The sequence below is a fragment of the Balaenoptera ricei genome, chromosome 17 (assembly GCF_028023285.1).
Source record: "Balaenoptera ricei isolate mBalRic1 chromosome 17, mBalRic1.hap2, whole genome shotgun sequence".
NCBI classification, from domain to species: Eukaryota; Metazoa; Chordata; class Mammalia; order Artiodactyla; family Balaenopteridae; genus Balaenoptera; species Balaenoptera ricei.
The window spans coordinates 53,951,846-53,970,150 of record NC_082655.1 but is presented as its reverse complement, the minus strand read 5'-3'; positions in this window follow the sequence as shown (position 1 = coordinate 53,970,150).

Below are 18,305 nucleotides of genomic sequence, written 5' to 3'. Positions count from 1 at the left end.
TATACTCCAATAAAGATGTTAAAAAAAAATCACTTATTTTTCAAATCAAAAAAAAAAAAAAAAGTAAATCTACTCCAGGTGAGCTGCAGAGGGCCTCTTCTCAATACGAAGAGTTTAATTTATGCATATTTTTACATATTGGTTTTCAGTTATATATGGAAGCAGAAACTTGTCAACAACTGAGTTCTATATACAGATGAATTATGATGTTCTTGGTGCCTAATAAATGATCTCTATATTCTGCAATGAACACATTTTATATCACTTTTAGCTGGGATTACACGTAATCAGGAGACATTATTTTCTTGAATTATTTTTTGAGAAACAAAAAACTTTCACAAATTATTCTAATTTATACCAGTGCTTTTCAGATGTTCCATCAAAATATTCCTTAAAGCAGAGAAGAAATTCCTTAGGCACAGTTTGGAGCAGATCATTGCTTCTTTAAAGTCTCATGTTTTACTAAATTTACTCAAAATTTCCATTCTACTCTGTATTATAGCCATGTTCATTTTTAACATAAAATGTTTTAAGTGGCTTATTACAATTAATAAAATTGTCGCTGGAGTAGTGTTTATCCTGCAACTTATTGTCACCTCTGGTTATCAGGTGTACCTGCTGGGACCCAGGTAGTCCCAGTTTGAGAAGTACTAATAAAGTAATGTTGGGAGGCAGGAAACAATTCAATGTTAACTATTGAGGATTTTGATTATATAATATTTATTTCTCCAAGGACAATTGTTAGTTTTAAATGGTGTTCACCTTGATACCTTAATGCAGCAGTCCCCAACCTTTTTGGCACCGGGGACCGGGACCGGTTTCTCGGAAGACAATTTTTCCATGGACCAGTTGGGGAGTATGGTTTCGGGATGATTCAAGTGCATTACATTTATTGTACACTTTATTTCTGTTATTATTACATTGTAATATATAATGAAATAACTATACAACTCACCATGATGCTGACAGGAGGCGGAGCTCAGGCAGTAATGCAAGCGATGGGGAGCGGCCGTATGTACAGATGAAGCTTCACTTGCTCTCTTGCCCGCTGCTCACCTCCTGCTGTGTGGCCCGGTTCCTAACAGGCCACCAACTGGTACCTGTCCATGGCCCAGGGGTTGCGGACCCCTGCCTTAATGGATATCATACTTGGTATAAGTATGTTTACATTTTTTAAAGTATATTTGAATTTTTCTTTTGCATTTCACTAATAGGATTCTAACTCAGTTATTCATACTGAATAAAAAGAAGGGAAGTAACATAAATGATACTGTAGTAGGCATACAGGGGCCCTCCAAAGATGCCTATATCCCAAAATTGTGACTATGTTACCTTACATTGTAAAAGGGACTTTACAGGTTTGATTACATTAAGGATTTTGAAATGAAGTGATTATCCTGAATTATCCTCATGGGCCCATTGTAATCACTAGGGTTCTTATCAGAGGGAGACAAGAAGGTCAGAAGCAGAGGAAGGAGATGGGGCAACAGAAGCAGAGACTGGGGTGATGCGGCCACAAGCAAGGGAAGCTGGCAGCCTCCAGAATCTGGAAGAGGCAAGGAACAGACTCTCCTCTGGAGCCTCCAGAACCAGCCCTGCTGACACCTGGATTTTAACCCTGTAAGACTCACTTTGGACTTCTGACCTCTAGAAAGGTAAAATAATAAATCTGTTGTTTTAAGCCATAAGGTTGTGGTGATTTGTTATAGCAGCAATGGGAATATAATACAGATGCAGGAATTATATGGAAAATTCATATGAAAATAAACTGTGATTAGCCAAAAGTTTACCTGTCCAGCCTTGGAGCCCTGGTAGAAATCATTCCTTGGCTTAGAATGTTCCTCCTCTCCATCCCTAACTGTGAAATCTTACCTGTCCTTGGATGCCGAGCTCTAACATCAACTCTGAACATCAACCCCCAATCTCTCATTCAGAAGAATTTGTGATTCTATGGCTTCTAACACCAATGCCCTTCTCCACCTGGGACTACAATTGTGACACATCTGTCTCCCTTTCAGCCTTGAAAGCCCCTGGAGGGCAGCTTTTGTTTCACTGCAGAGCTCTGTGTACATAGCTGGTGTTTGGCAAACATGTGTGGGATGGAATTAATCAGGAAAAGCATTCTGAGGGGAGTGAACTTTGTCCTAGATCTGAAATGAGTCGAGTGGGTGGGTGTTGGAAGATGCCCTGCTCTCAGACGTGCACTCTGCACTTTGTGTGCAAAGAAAATGTAGCTGTTTATTTACTAAGGCTCATCTCATCTTCCCCAGGCCTACCCTCATCCACAATGCTCTGTGTAGTGGTGGTGGGGTGGTTGAAAACTCAAACCTGCCACCAAAGAACATCTCAATCTATTCTGGTTTGAAGCAGATTTTTAAAGGTTTCCTATCTCTAATTCCACACCAGGCCTCATAAATGGCATGCCTGGGTGACTGGAGCAGGCCTGGATCCATAAGAGGTCCCCTAGGTGTTAGTTGGTCTCTGCCGTGGAGTGGCCTGCCTAGACTGGCCCTGGCCTCAGTCTATGTCTGCTGACACTTGTTTCATCTGGTCTTTGGAGGTGTCTATGGCTGAACTTATCCCCACAACTGCCCCAATTGCAAAGTCCTGTACTCTCCCATTATAGCCCTAGGAGAGGGTCCAGGTGAATGTTGTTTCCAAAAGGGAACAGAGTATAAGGGAAGCCCCTTTCACACAGGAAGAATCACACAGAGACAGCCTCCCTCTTCTGACCCAGGTACTGGGGGCCTTGCTTTCCCCTCATCACCTAGATTTAACCCTGAAAGAAGGTGGCAGTGGGGATGGGGACATTGGTACCTGACCTCTTTTCTAAATTCCCCTCCCATCCTCCTCTTTACACTGGTCAGAAAGGTAGTCTGTCTCTTCTTCATATATGATGGGGCTGCCCTTATACTGTTTTCTTCTGGAAGCAATATTCACCAGGACCCTTCCCCACAGTCATAACAGCAGATAAAATGCACATAAAGAAAATTGGTTTCACCAGTAGAGGAAGGTCCATCAGAAAATATTTCAAAATTACTATCGTTGTTATACCTAGCAATATGTAGTTATGGAGACTTCAAGAGATCTCTTTAACCTAATTGGTAAAAATCTAGAAGATATTTAACTTGTGTTTCTTCCCCTTTTCTCTCCATTCTCTCTCTGTCCTGAAACTCTACCTTCATTATGAAGTAAATAGTGCTTAAATAAGTCAACGACTGGTAGCATCATTACTTTTCTTCTAATAATTCTAACAATTTGATGGAATGAAACAAGAGAAAACTCTGTAGTCTTTGATAATGAAAGGTTTATGTTTAACAAGTAGAGAATCACACAATTTCCTTTATCTATGTGACACCCTAGGGTCGGATGGTCTTTCTGTGGGATTTGGGGGAGAACCACATCACCAGGATACCTGATGGAGTTACATTCTGCAGAGCAGCATGGTGGCTCTGCTATTGAGGCTCTGCCTTACACGTTTACATGGTCTATTATGCTTGGAAGGAGGCTCAGCCCTCAGCCCCAGGGGCCTGCGGTTGCTTGTGGAGAGAGTGGACCCAGTGCAGTCCCCGCCCCCTGCACACTTTCCTCCACGGGGACTGGAACTGCCGGCTTCTACCGTCCAAGCCGGCGACCCCACGCATCTGAAGATTTTCTCCACACACCTTTGGTGTTTGGATGTCCCCAGTGTTTTTAAAGAAGGTATTGTTCCTGGACTTCCCCTTAGAAGAATGATTCTGGCTTGTGTGGCAGAGGCCAGCACACCCTCCCAAGCAGGGCTCTCCAACACTCAGTCACTAGTCTGTCTTTCTCTCCCTCCCTTCACTCCACCTGAGTTTCTTCTTTGTAAAAGTTTTCAAGTCTGTGTGCTTTGTTGTCTGAAGTTTATTCTCAGAAAGTTCTGTCTGAAGTTTATTCTCAGAAAGTTCTGGCAGGAGGTATCATGCCTTTCAGCTCTGAGACCTGTGCATATATATAGAACTGCAAAACAATTTTTGTTAAACATACACACACACACAGAGTGACTGGCAACTTAACAATGATTAAAATGGTAAACTTTATGTGGATTTTATCACAGTTTTTTAAAAAGTCAAATGTAAATTCCTTTTACATTATCCACTGTTTCATTATTCACTTCTCCCCTGTCAGTTGAAAACACGGTCAAAACAGAAGAGACATTTACAATCTCACTTGAAAGATGGATAGGGCCTTAAACAAGATTGTGGTACCAACCTGAGCAGGATATAAGGGCAGCAAATGTTGTGGTTAATCATAATGGATTGTCTAGATTCAATGCCTGGCTTTTTGTCTCTTAGAGCATGAACTGGGGCAAGTTATTTAATCTCTTTAAATCTCCTTTTCCTCATCTGTAAATTGAGGATTATAATACTAGCTGTCACATAAGGTTTTTGGAAGATAATCCATATAAAAGGAATACTATCATGCTTAGAAAACAATAAAAAATATCAGCTATGACTAGTAAGAAGTTATAGACCCCAAAAGTGACTAAAGATGAAAAGTCTTCAGTATTAGTCCAACTCAGACCAGGCTGCTGCTTGCAAATAGCTGTGAATGACTCCCTATGTCATCTTTCCTCTCTTTCTCCTAGGGATCAGGATGCCATCTGTGCTGCATTCTTGGACAATGCGCCCAAGAATTCAACTGTGCCCTGATTGTTCTGTGAAGTACATACTAGATGAATGAAGAACAAGCTTTTTTCCCCTTTGCTTCAAAATCTACAGAGCCCTTATGCAACCAGAAAAGTAGATAATGAATCCGTTTCAGATTGACATTTTTACTTATTTTACTTACCGACCACTCTGGGGGAGATTAATTACTATGGAGAGCACTTTCTTAGCTTATCTTAGCTGGCTGGGGCATGAAAATAGAAATATCAGCTTCGAGGAAAAAGGCGTTTCATACGCATCATTGTTATCCATAGAGTTTTATAGGTACGGTATCAGAAACAAACCAAAAAGAAACGTCAAGAAAGTTTAGAGCAGGAAGTATATAGCCTTTAGAGTCCAACTGAGAGATGTTTTTCAGACTGTGTGACCTTGAACAAGTTGTTTAGTGACTCAAACCTGTTCCTTCGCGTGTAAAATGGTGATAATATATATCAGAGGGTTGATGTCAGAAGTAAATGCGGTTTGTACGAAGAGCACCATTGTAGTCTGGCACATGGTAAGTGCTCAAGAGATAGTCGCTCTTGTATGCATGCTCAAAATAAGATCTATTTTCCTGTCAGACAAAACTAAGGCCATCTCTTTAGTGAGGATCACATCAGCCTCCATCTACTGCCTGAGGTACAGTAAGGCAGAAGGTAAGAGTATGAGGGTCCGGCTGCTGACATTTGAACACGGGCTCTGCTATCACTCACTGAGACATGATAGGTAAGGTACTTAACCCCCCAGAGCTTCAGTTTCCTCATCCGTTCTATGGAGATAATAAGGGTACCTACTTGTGAGGGCTGCTTGGGGGATTAAAAGAGATAATCTAGGTAAAACTCTTAATCACCATACTTTGCTCATAGCAAGTGCTTCATAAATGCTAGCTATGGTTATTAAAAATTCATTGACTCAACCACGCAGAAATCCACTGGATTTTTTCCAGGCTTCTGGAAATGCATCACCAAAGGGGTGACTTTCATATGCTGCCTCCAACAATGGTATTGGGGTTTTTCAATTCAGAACATGCACTGATCATGCTGCGAGCCCAGTGCAACGTCTGAGTCTTCTGGGTATAGCTGTGGAACACCCACCATCACATCTCCAACAGTGGAGGCCATATAGCAGATAAATGGCTCATTAACTGTGGAATGGAATGAGTGTGTGAAGACTCAGTATCTGACACCTTCTTTGGTGTAGAGATAGAGCTGTCAGCCCTGACAGGCTCTTCTGTTTATTTTTTCAGCTGATCTTGTAGTGTTCAAGAAACCTCTTTCGGGCCACCCCCAAATTTTCACAGTGGAAAACCCCAAGGTTTTCCACTGTGCCAGTGAGCAAACCTTCACTGTTTTTGCTTAGTTTTCATTTACCTGCTTCTCAGGTAAATTTACTAACTACAAAATAGTTGTTACAGCCATGAGGTTACAATATACGGTTTTTTTTAAATACCATTGTCCTTGAAATAATTAATTTTAAATACATATTAAAGACAATAAATTGACTTTAAATGTATACTAGTAAGATTGCTATATCCAGATTTGCATACAAGTCAGGAAACATTTATATTAATGTTTAAATTTTTGATGCTTCAATCTTATCTGATAGGCTTGCAGAAACTTTGATCTGCGCTGATAGATTCTTTCTCTCCAGATATTTGTTCAGGTCTGATGGGTGCCTACAATTATTCAAAAATTATCCCTTGGGCATAATATACTATTATTGCCTGCTGAGGAAGCAGAAAAAATCAGACATTCCTTGTGGGCAAATTCCATAGGTGAGGCACCCCTGAAGGTTTCTGATTCTGTGTTTCCATCGCTCCCGCTCCCAGTGAGGGAATGGGAGATCTGCTATTGCAGTCGGGGCTGGGAACTCACCACATCACTGGTGGTACTGTCAACCTGGCCAGGGCTTTCAGCTTGAGCCTTGATAGTGCCATGGCCTTAGTGCAGACCTCCTTCTGCTCACACAGGTTGTGATGCTCTTGGAAAAAAAGGGCATTAAACTTGCTTAGGGCTGTCCTACCCACTACAGAACTGTCTGTGCATTCTCTCTCTCTCTCTTTGTCTCTCTCTCTGTCTCTCTCTCTGTCTCTCTCTCTCACACACACACACACACACACACACACACACACACACACACACGTCATTATCTCCAGGATGCTTCCATAGCATCAGGGCTGTTTGGCCTTCGTGCTGCAGGCAGCTCAGGGGCCAGACTTCATCTGCCCCAGTAGTATTATCACTTCCATGGTTCATTCTGATTTTAATCATGTGCTACACAGTTTGCATGCTTCTATAAACTTGAATCCCAAAGAGATCAGTGTTCCTGTGTCTTTTCAAAGGCAGATTTTCAGCTCTTACATACATTAACTCATCCTAATAGACCGGTGGGGTATTGTCCAGCTCTGCTCCTCCACAGCTGCAAGCTCAACGTTCTTATGGATTCCTTGAATGAAGGAGATTCCTAAAGCCACCCACCAGCAGCAGCTGACCATCTATGTTAGTTTACTAGGGTTTCTGTTAACACAGTACCATAAACTGAGTGGTTTAAGCAACACTTTATTGTCTCACAGTCCTAGAGGCTGGAAGTCCAAGATCAAGGTCAGGGCCTCTGAAGGTGCTAGGGAAGGATCTGTTCCAGGTCCCTCTCATAGTTCCTTGACTCATGGTAGCATAACTCTAACACTCTTGGTGTTCCCCTGTGTGTCTGTGTCCAAATTTCCCCTTTTTATAAGGACATCAGTCATATTGGCTTAGGGGCCCACCCTACCCCAGCACGACCTCATCTTAACTAATTATGTCTGCAATCACCTGATTTCCAAATAAGGTCACATTCTGAAGTACTGGGGTTAAGACTCCAACATTCCTTTTTGAGTGAGGAGAGACACAATTTAACCCATAACACTAATTAAATGTCCTTTACATAATATTTGTGTTCAATGACAAAGTGAAATTATATTCTTCAGAAATTCCTAAATATTCCTTATTTGGACATATACTTTACTTAATTATGATTAGTTCCTTCTAAAGGATTTAATGGAATATACATGGCAAGTTTTAATCACTGCAACAGAAATTTTTAAATTTTATTTTATTTTTATTTCTTGGCCAGGCCGCACGGCATACAGGATCTTAGTTCCCTAACCAGGGATTAAACCAGTGCCCCATGCAGTAGAAGTGAGGAGTCTTAACCACTGGACTGCCAGGGAAGTCCAGAAATTTTAAAAAGGAAGAGGGGAAAAAAGAAAGCACAATTTAGAGTTCCCATGTGTTTATGCTGTATGTAAACTTTCATCTTTCCCAAGAGGCAGAAATTTTTACAGAATATTTGTGTATGTGCCAAACTGAAAAAAACAAACACTTCCAATCCAAGGCAGATCCAAGGCCTTGGATTGGAAGAATCAATAATGTGAAAATGACTATACTACCCAAAGCAATCTACAGATTCAATGCAATCCCTATCAAATTACCAATGGCATTTTTTACGGAACCAGAACGAATCATCTTAAAATTTGTATGGAGACAAAAAAGACCCCGAATAGCCAAAGCAGTCTTGAGGGAAGAAAACGGAGCTGAAGGAATCAGACTCCCTGACTTCAGACTATACTACAAAGCTACAGTAATCAAGACAATATGGTACTGGAACAAAAACAGAAACATAGATCAATGGAACAAGATAGAAAGCCCAGAGATAAACCCACGCACATATGGTCAACTAATCTATGACAAAGCAGGCAAAGATATACAATGGAGAAAAGACAGTCTCTTCAATAAGTGGTGCTGGGAAAACTGGACAGCTACATGTAAAAGAATGAAATTAGAATACTCCCTAACACCATACACAAAAATAAACTCAAAATGGATTCGAGACCTAAATGTAAGACCGGACACTATAAAACACTTAGAGGAAAACATAGGAAGAACACTCTTTGATATCAATCACAGCAAGATCTTTTTTGATCCACCTCCTAGAGTTATGGAAATAAAAACAAAAATAAACAAATGGGACCTAATGAAACTTCAAAGCTTTGCACAGCAAAGGAAACCATAAACAAGACGAAAAGACAACCCTCAGAATGAGAGAAAATATTTGCAAACGAATCAACGGACAAAGGATTAATCTCCAAAATATATAAACAGCTCATTCAGCTCAATATTAAAGAAACAAACAACCCAATCCAAAAATGGGCAGAAGACCTAAATAGACATTTCTCCAAAGAAGACATACAGATGGCCAAGAAGCACATGAAAAGAAGCTCAACATCACTAATTATTAGAGAAATGCAAATCAAAACTACAATGAGGTATCACCTCACATCAGTTAGAATGGGCATCATCAGAAAATCTACAAACAACAAATGCTGGAGAGGGTGTGGAGAAAAGGGAACCCTCTTGCACTGTTGGTGGGAATGTAAATTGATACAGCCACTATGGAGAACAGTATGGAGGTTCCTTATAAAACTAAAAATAGATTTACCATATGATCCAGCAATCCCACTACTGGGCATATACCCAGAGAAAACCATAATTCAAAAAGACACATGCAGCCCAATGTTCATTGCAGCACTATTTACAATAGCCAGGTCATGGAAGCAACCTAAATGCCCATCGACAGACGAATGGTTAAAGAAGATGTGGTACATATATACAATGGAATATTACTCAGCCATAAAAAGGAATGAAATTTAGTCATTTGTTGAGACGTGGATGGATCTAGAGACTGTCATACAGAGTGGAGTAAGTCAGAAAGAGAAAAACAAATATCGTATATTAGCGCATGTATCTGGAACCTAGAAAAATGGTACAGATGAGCCGGTTTGCAGGGCAGAAGTTGAGACACAGATGTAGAGAACAGACCTATGGACACCAAGGGGGGAAAACTGTGGTAGTGTGGAGATGGTGGTGTGCTGAATTGGGTGATTGGGATTGACATGTATACACTGATGTGTATAAAATTGATGACTAATAAGAACCTGCAGTATAAAAAACCAAACAAACAAAACAACTAATACTAAACTTTCATTGGGTTATTTGTATGGAAATATGTTAATATAAATGTTTCAGACATTACATGAAATTTCTAAAAATCTTATATGTTCTGGTATAATGTTATAAGTCATAATTCTAGTTATTACTTTAAAATGTATATCTCAGAAATAACTAAATTTCCTTGCCAATTGCATTATTATGAACTTTCATCAAATCTTTAACCGTGGTCATTTTTAAGTCTTTTGTCATTTACAGACAGTTCTGGGTGTACTGTGATGCTTTTGCAAATATGTTCCTATAAAAGGATTTCATCTTCAAGGAATTCATGGAAAAGACTCTGACAAGTACAGGTTTCTGGTAACTGACTGTACTGCTAAACTGAATGAATAAGCATTTTCAGAACTCTAATGAAAAACTGATGAACTCATAAAAGTGCTAACAAAAGATCAAGATAAAAAAAAATTAATTACATGGGACTGAGTGAACTGATGAGGATGATTATAATTTTTGTGACTTTCTGTTTGAATTAAAAAAAAAAAATCCCACAAGGACTCAGAGGCAAAGAATATACAAATCAATTTTCACTGCAAAGTAAAGGAGCTGTTACAGTGGAGGATTACTGGACTGAATGTCAATATTATGACATAGCATGAGTGTGTTTCGTGTTTGGTAATTGCAATCATTGTTGCTTTTGTTGTGGTCATCCATTTACAATGCTTGGTGTCAGTCTATTTATCTCTTGTGAAAATAAAATACAGTGTGTGTGTGTGAAAAAAAATAAAAAATAAAAATAAAATAAACACTTATCAAGCTACACTCACATCCCTAATGTCTTCAAATGCATTTTGTTAGAAACCTTCATTTTCTCAGGAAGCAGTGAGTCTCTTACTCATGTTGTGTGTTTCACCAGCATGTTTGTTATTCTAGAGTTTCAGTTACAAGGCATGTTCTTTTACAATTGGGGCAAAACTATTTCTATATACATTAGAATATGACCTACTGCTAACAGTGTATCAAATTTCTACATTTTATGTAAAATAATGCTCTAATAGCTCTATTAGTTGAAAAACTGCTTTTTGTATAAAGTAAGTAGTGCATGAATTTGGTTTTGTGTCAACTCATTGAATCTTTAAGGAGAAACAATTCACTTTCAAACTTCTTCCTTAAGTGTCAAATTCTGGCACATCTAGATTTCAGATAAGTTCCTCTTTAAAAAGAATTCTGAATCGATATTTCATGTAATTTTCCTTTGCTCTTCAAGGACAGGAAGCAAAGCCTTAGACTTGTATTGAAATGACCCGGTCAGAGAGTTAGCCAAACACTGTGCAGTTATCACAAATTAAATCAGCTCATTAGGTGAAAGATCACAGGAACTAATGCGTCGGTCATGATCACCTTGCCAAGTCGCCTTCCAGCTGAAGTTGTCTCTCTGCTGTCTTCCGTTCAGAAAAGCAGGGCTTGGTTGTTCTCTGAGCACTGTTGACCACCTATTGGACTGAGCGGGGGACCCAGCTCAAATCTGGACCAAGAAATGGCCTGGAATAAAGTTTTCTGCCCAAAGAGATAAGAGTGAGTAGGTGAGCCTATCAGGCAGACCTTTACAAATCAGACTCGAGATTACAAAGAGGATTGCCTAATAGAAATAGGGGAAGAAAACAGCACAGGGAGCCCATAGGCAAAGATCTTGAAGCCCAAAAGAGAGGAGGGAGAAGCTGGTCCCCAGGTCTACCTGGGTGTCTGCCAGCTCTCTGTTTCTGACTATTTATGTGAATTCCTAGCCTCCCTGTTCTAAAGGTAGCCTGAGCTATTTTTCCTTTTTATTATCCAAAGTACCTAGCACACACATAATCAGAGATCACTTTATTTCCATGAATATTTTTGAGCTCCTCCTATTAGGTGCTGGGCTCTGAGCTAAAGACTTCCAGTCTTCCAGGAATGTACAGAGAAATCCTCTATGAATTGTTCTTCTTTATCTAAATAAAGGACCACTTAAATGTGTCTCTTTCATTAATATACTAACAGAACTATATTTGGTTTCCATTTCTGTCTTCCTGAAAGATCTTGTAAATGGATCACAAACCCATTTTGAGTCAGGGGTGCAGGAATTTCTTCCCTCATGTGTCACACTTACATGAATAACATGTGATTTGCATGATCAGGCCACTCAAGATGGCTGCTCTCTTGATCTCTGTACATCCCCTGCTAGACAAGTCCCTGCCTCGCCTACACTCTATTCCCCCACTGACCTTCCCTCTTAATCATAGGGCTGAATCAGCAAATGCCTACATATTCATCCCCGACCCCAGCTAGTGATTGTTCTAATCTTTAGATCAGAACATCACCACTATGACAGTTTATCAAAGGGGCAGTGAGGGGCATGCTCCTCTGCTGGTTTCCCTGGTAACAGATGGGCCAACCTGATGTCAGTTCCCTCTATAACTGGTAACCTTCCCCTCCACTTGGTGGCAGAGACTGCTGCCCTGTCCTGCCTGCCTTCCGCCATCCACAGTGTGGTGTTTCTCCAGGACTCTTCTGCCTCAGGCGTGTAAGATCCCCTATCCAATGAACCATTATGTCTCTGTTTCAGGGCTCTTTCTTCGGTCTTGAGCCTGGACAGTTACAAGGCTTGTAGGCTGTGGGGTGCAGCCCAACACTTGTGGTCACAGTCAGATGGAATGGAATGGTGTTGAGTAGAACTCTAAGAATTCCTACATAATGCCACTATTTTTCTTCTTCAAAATAAATGTAAATAAGAAATAAAGCCATTTGTCACAGTTATGTGACAAAGTTTTTGCTAATGTGGATGATGACATTATACTTAATTGTTGCAGTTGGAATTTGAATGGACCCTGCATTGGCTTCCTGATACGGTACATTAGGGAATTAACTTCCCTGAGTTTCAATTTTTCCATCTTGAAAAGTGTAGATAAATACTAACCCTAAAAGGGTTAGTATTTAACAAAAAAGGTTCTTTTTTGATTCTTTGGTGAGAATCAAAAAAGAACACATTTTAGAGTACTTAGCATAGTGCTTGGCACATGACTGATCAATAATTGTTAGTGCCTTTCCCTTCCTCCTTCACTTCTTCCTTTCCAATTCTTGTTATCAATAAAATCACATGCAATCTTTAAAAGTCTATTTTTAAATTTTACCTCAAGAACCACATCCTCAAACCTAAGTGGCAGCATATTTTATTATTCTGAGTCAACTCTACTTCGTGTGACATTCATTTCTTATTTCACATATACTGGCTGACCTTAAATGCAAACCAAAGAAAAATAGTTTTCTCCCCATGTCCTATATAAGCTTTCAGAGGAAGCAAGGTGAAATCACTTGTAACTCTGCTCTTTCTACAACAAGGCATGTGCTTGGGAAATGGGAAATATTCTCTTTTGAAAATGGGACTCCAAAAGTATACAAGATACAGTTAATTCTTCCTAGTGACAGACATGGATCTCTTCAGTGATTGAATCTGTGCCACACTTTTTCTTTCTTTGGACCCCTCCCAGCCATCTAGTATTCCCAGACCTCTTATCTAAGCATTGACTCTGATAGGTGTCAATATTAGGCTAATTGACTAACCTGTCTGATTGACTGTAGTAATATTTAGTTAAAGATGAAAATTAAAGAGACGATGTTAAACAAATACACAAAACTCTTTAGATACAAATTAAAACAGTATATTTGATTAAAAGCTTGTCCTATATTCAGGGTCAGAAACTCTGAGGTTCAAAGCAAGGGACTACTCACGTACTATCGGTGCACACCTGGGCAAGTTATGTCAACCAATTCAGCTACAAATCCATGTTCTTGTTCACAGCAAATCTCTAAGAGTTGTCTATACCTGCTAGCTCCACTTCCTCCTTCCCTTCTCTCCTGGACTCACTCCAATCAGCATTTTGTCTCCAGTGGACCACTGAAGTGGCACTAGGGAAGACTACAAAGACACCCTTCTCTCTCCCCACCTTACTTGGCATGTTGATGCATTTGATACAGTGCATCACCCCTATTTTTTTAACACTCACTTCAGTTAACTTCAGTGATGCCACACTCACAGCTTTCCTCCCAGGGTACTGCCTGTCCCATGTTAGCCTCACACAAACCTATTCTTTGCCCATTTTCCATCTAGCTACACTTTCTACCTAGTTTATCTCATCCAGGATTTCAGCTTTAAAGGCTACCTACATGTTGAAGACTCCCAATTTTTAATCTCCACTTGAGACCTCTCCCCAGAACCACAGCCTTTCCTTTCCATTTGTCTATTTGACTTTGCTACTTGGATGTCTAACAGGCACCTTAAACTTCAGTATGACCAAAAAGACCAATTGAGCTCTGCAATATTCTCTATTCTCACTGCCTTTTCTAGTTCGGCAAGTGGCATCACCTCCCACCCAATTGCTCATGCCAAAGACTTAAAAATCACATCTGATTTCTCTTTCCCTAACACTTTCCATGCAACCCTTGTCCAAGCCATCACTGTATCTTCCCTGAAATACTGCAATAACATCTCAACATGTCTTCTGCCTCTATTCTGGTTACTTTGTTGTTTATTGTTCATACAGACATCAGCCTTGCCGATCTAAAGCATAAATTAGATGTTATTACTCTCCTCCGTGAAACCCTCCAATGACTTCCCATGGAATTGACAAGAAAATCTAAACCTGTCCTCAAGGCCCTACGCGATTTGGCTTGAGCCTTCCGCTTTGAACTTGCTTCCCTCTTTTCCTGTTTCACTGCATTCCAGTATACTTCCATTTTTTTGTGTGCCTCAAGGGCTTTATACATGCTATTCCTTCTCCTTGGAATGCTTTTCTCTGAGATTTTCAATTGGCCCTTTCCTCTCATTTGAGGTTTCAGCTGAAATGATGCCATTTTATAAAGTCCTTACCTTACTATCCTAGTTAAAATAGCTCCCCCATTTCTCTATCTCTGTCACTCTCCAGAGTATCATTCTATTTTAGTTTCTGCAAGGCACCTACCACTATTTGAAAAGATCTTATTTATTTATATGCCTTGGTTTATGGTATTTCTCTGGCCTCTAGAATGTAAGATCTTTTTGTATCAACAGCACCTAGAACAGTGGCCGGCACACAGCAGGGGCTTCTTCCATTAATAGTTGTCAGCTGTCTTACTAGATGCTTTAATTTCTCTGTAAGGTTGGGACAGAAACAAGACTTCTATCATCTTAAGACTGTTTATAAAGTAATATATCTGTATCTATATCTATCTATATATATATATCTGTGCCACACGGCTTGTGGGATCTTAGTTTCCTGACCAGGGATTGAACCCAGGCTCTTGGTAGTAAAAGCACAGAGTCCTAACCACTAGACCACCAGGGAATTCCCTAAAATATAATTTTTGGTCTAGAAAATTTGCTATCTATTAGCTATTAGTAATGCTGAATAGGTGTGATGAAACAGACATTCTCAGACATTGCTGGTAGAAACTGAATCCTCTTAGAGAGCTATGGGACTTATGCAGCAAGACCTCCAACTGTTATGAAAGACCTTGGTAATTTTCATACTCTTTGATTCATAAATATATGAAGATATGAGAAAATTATATCTATATTTTCATAAAGTAAGCTTAATTTTAAGAACATTCATCCATCATTATTTGTAAGAGTATGAATGTAGAAGCAACCTCAATAGGGTAATACTTAAATACAATATGGTTATAAAATTTATACAATAATATGGAAATTTTAAGTACATATTCTTAAATTAAAAACTTACACAAACTTGTACTATGGTGTCTCCCCCTCAAATAAAAATCCATTGAAAAATGGGAATAGAAATACATAAACAGTGATTTTTCTCTAATTTCCAACTTTCTTTAATTATTTCTATTTTTATTATGAGTATATGATAAGTAAACAGAAGTACATATTCATAAATTTTGATTAAAGCAGCTTTTTTTAACACAACCTTATATATCCAGTAATCTAGCTTTCCTTTGTCAATTACTTTTTAAATAGTGAAAAATATAGAAAAGTACCAAAGTATTATAATAAATACTCATATTCTCATCATCCTCTATCAACCATTAATATTTCCTTGTTTTGGCCTTGTCTTTTCTCCTCAGTTATTAATTTAAAAAATTACATCACTAAGATTTGCAAATATGCAAGTCATATTTCTTTGTTGATTATTAGGCACCTTTTCAAGAGTATTAATAATTCTACTCCCTTTGTGTCTCTATAACCAGTGAGCCAAGTACCTTCAGGACCCCTAATTGAACTACTCTTTCTAGGTCTTTGATTTTGACAGGAACTCTTTACCTCATCCGAGGCTGACATTCTTTCTTTCTCATTTGTTACCATAGTTATTCTGAATATTTAATTCTCAATCTCAACCATGCACTAATCCCTTCCTTTCATCAGACAACCTTACCTTCTACTTCAATGTGAAAATAAAGGTCAGGTCACTAAACACAAACATCAACTTTCCTCCCCATCGCTCAGGACTGATATGCCCCTTATATGCACATGGGTTGTTTGAATCAATCTGTTCCGTAACATTGATACCCCAGGTCAAACAGATTAATCACTGTTTTGAATATCGCTTCTGTCGCCACTTCAAAATTTACCAATATTTTATTCTTACTTCCGTCTGTCTCAGAAGAAGAAAATTTCACTTTCAGGCAACAGCTAACTTCTTTATTTCACTTCTTTATAATTTTGCACCAACAATTTTTCTGCCTTCCCTTTGATATTCAACCTCTTCCTATTCACCAACTCCTTTTACTCCATGTGTGACTTACTCAAACACTCCTCAGTATTAAAAAAAAAAAAAAAAAATCCATGAAGATTTTAGACCTAACTTTCATTTATAAAAATGCGAGAGTAGAGGAACTGACTGATTTTATCGAGAAATCTTAAACATGAAAGAAAAAAAAAAGGGGGGGAGAAGGGCTGTTTTAGATTGCAAGAAACTTAAAAGGAGGTGTAACAATCAAATTCCCTGATTCCAAGAAACTAACTGTAGAGGACTTTTTTTGAGACAATAGGAAACATTTGAACATAAACTGGGAATTAGGTATAATAGAGTTACCATTAATTTTGTGGATATAAACATGGCATTATATTTATAAAGGAAAAATACAGACTTTTAGTGAAGCATGGTGAAGGATATGGGGATTAAATAACATTATGTCTGGGATTTGCCATAAAATAATTCAGAAAAGAGAGCAAGAGAAAGGAAAAATGTAGTAAACGTAGCAATATAATTATTGATAATTGTTTAGTCTGAATTGTGTTGGTTCATTTTACTTCTTTCTACTTTTGTGTATATTTCAAAGTTTTGCTTCAAAAAGTTGTTTTAAAAAGCTATATGAACAAAAAAGTCTCCTTTAACCTCATTTCCCTGCAAGGTTCATTCTCTTCTCTCTCTTTTTTTCTCTTGCTATTTCTAGAAATAGCTGTTTGACTAACCACCTCCACTTCCTTATTTACCTACAGCAATTTGATTTTTACACACACACAATCTTCTTGAAACTGCTCTATCAAAAAGTGGTTTATATCAGTCATCTGCTAATTCATTTTCCACTGTAATGCGGAGCAGGGTCTCACCACAGAGGGAAGGAGACAGGATGACAGCGTTTGCGTGTGGGAGTGGCGGAGGGTCACTCCAAAAACTGTTAACATGATGTCTTAACTTGCATGATTTGTTCACAGACATAAGGTCACCACGCAGGATGTTATAGTAATCCTTTTGAAGAAGTAACTATCAACTATGAAAACCACAATAGCCTTGACTAGCAGAGGATAAATTCCTTCTCTGCTTGCCAACGGATCCGTCAACAGAAAAATAAGGGTGTGTTTAGACATCGTCATCCGCTTCATGAGGATAGTTTGAGGATTCTTGTCACAGGAACAAAACATGCCCTTAAATAAAGAACAAACTCTTCCACGTGACCTCTAAGGCCTGGCAGGATTGGCTCCAGCAGCTCTCCCTTTGGCACATGCGCCCTGTGTTCTGCACTGCAACCCGCATGCCACTGGGTCTTTGCATTCCCTATCCTCTCTGTTCCCTTGAGCACCACTGCCCTTTCCCCATCCTCTCTCCAGAGCTTCTGAGCTCAACACAGTCATTCCTTTCTCAGGAAAACCTGTCCTCCAGGAGGAGACAAATCCTCCTGCGACCTGCTCTCCCAGCTCCTTGCACTGCTCCTTCCTAGCTCTTATCAAGCTATAATTTTACATTTATTTGAGGCTTTCATAAAGTATGTCTTCATTACACTATAGACTCCATGAAGACAGGGACGAGATTTTATTTGTTTGCCCTCAGTAATCCTTAGTGTCTTAGAAGTAGTATGCTCTTAATTAGTCCTTGATCTATCTCCCAACATGTAAGCCTGGAGTCATTTGATTTCTCTCTCATCTCAACCCATACTGCTCCATACCTCCTATTTATGACCCACATTTATCTGTTCCTTTTCAGGCCAACCCCAAAGCTATATACTATGGGGGCCTCAGGAACTTTCTGATTAAAAAGAGGAGTCAATATTCTCCTAAATTCCAGTTGTTGTATCTAAACCCAACTGCTTTTCCTTCCTTATGTAAAACTTCACTGTCTTTAGTATCTGTCCTCCTACTGGTATACTGCTCACTTCCCAATAACAAAAGGTTTTGAAACTTACTCTTTTA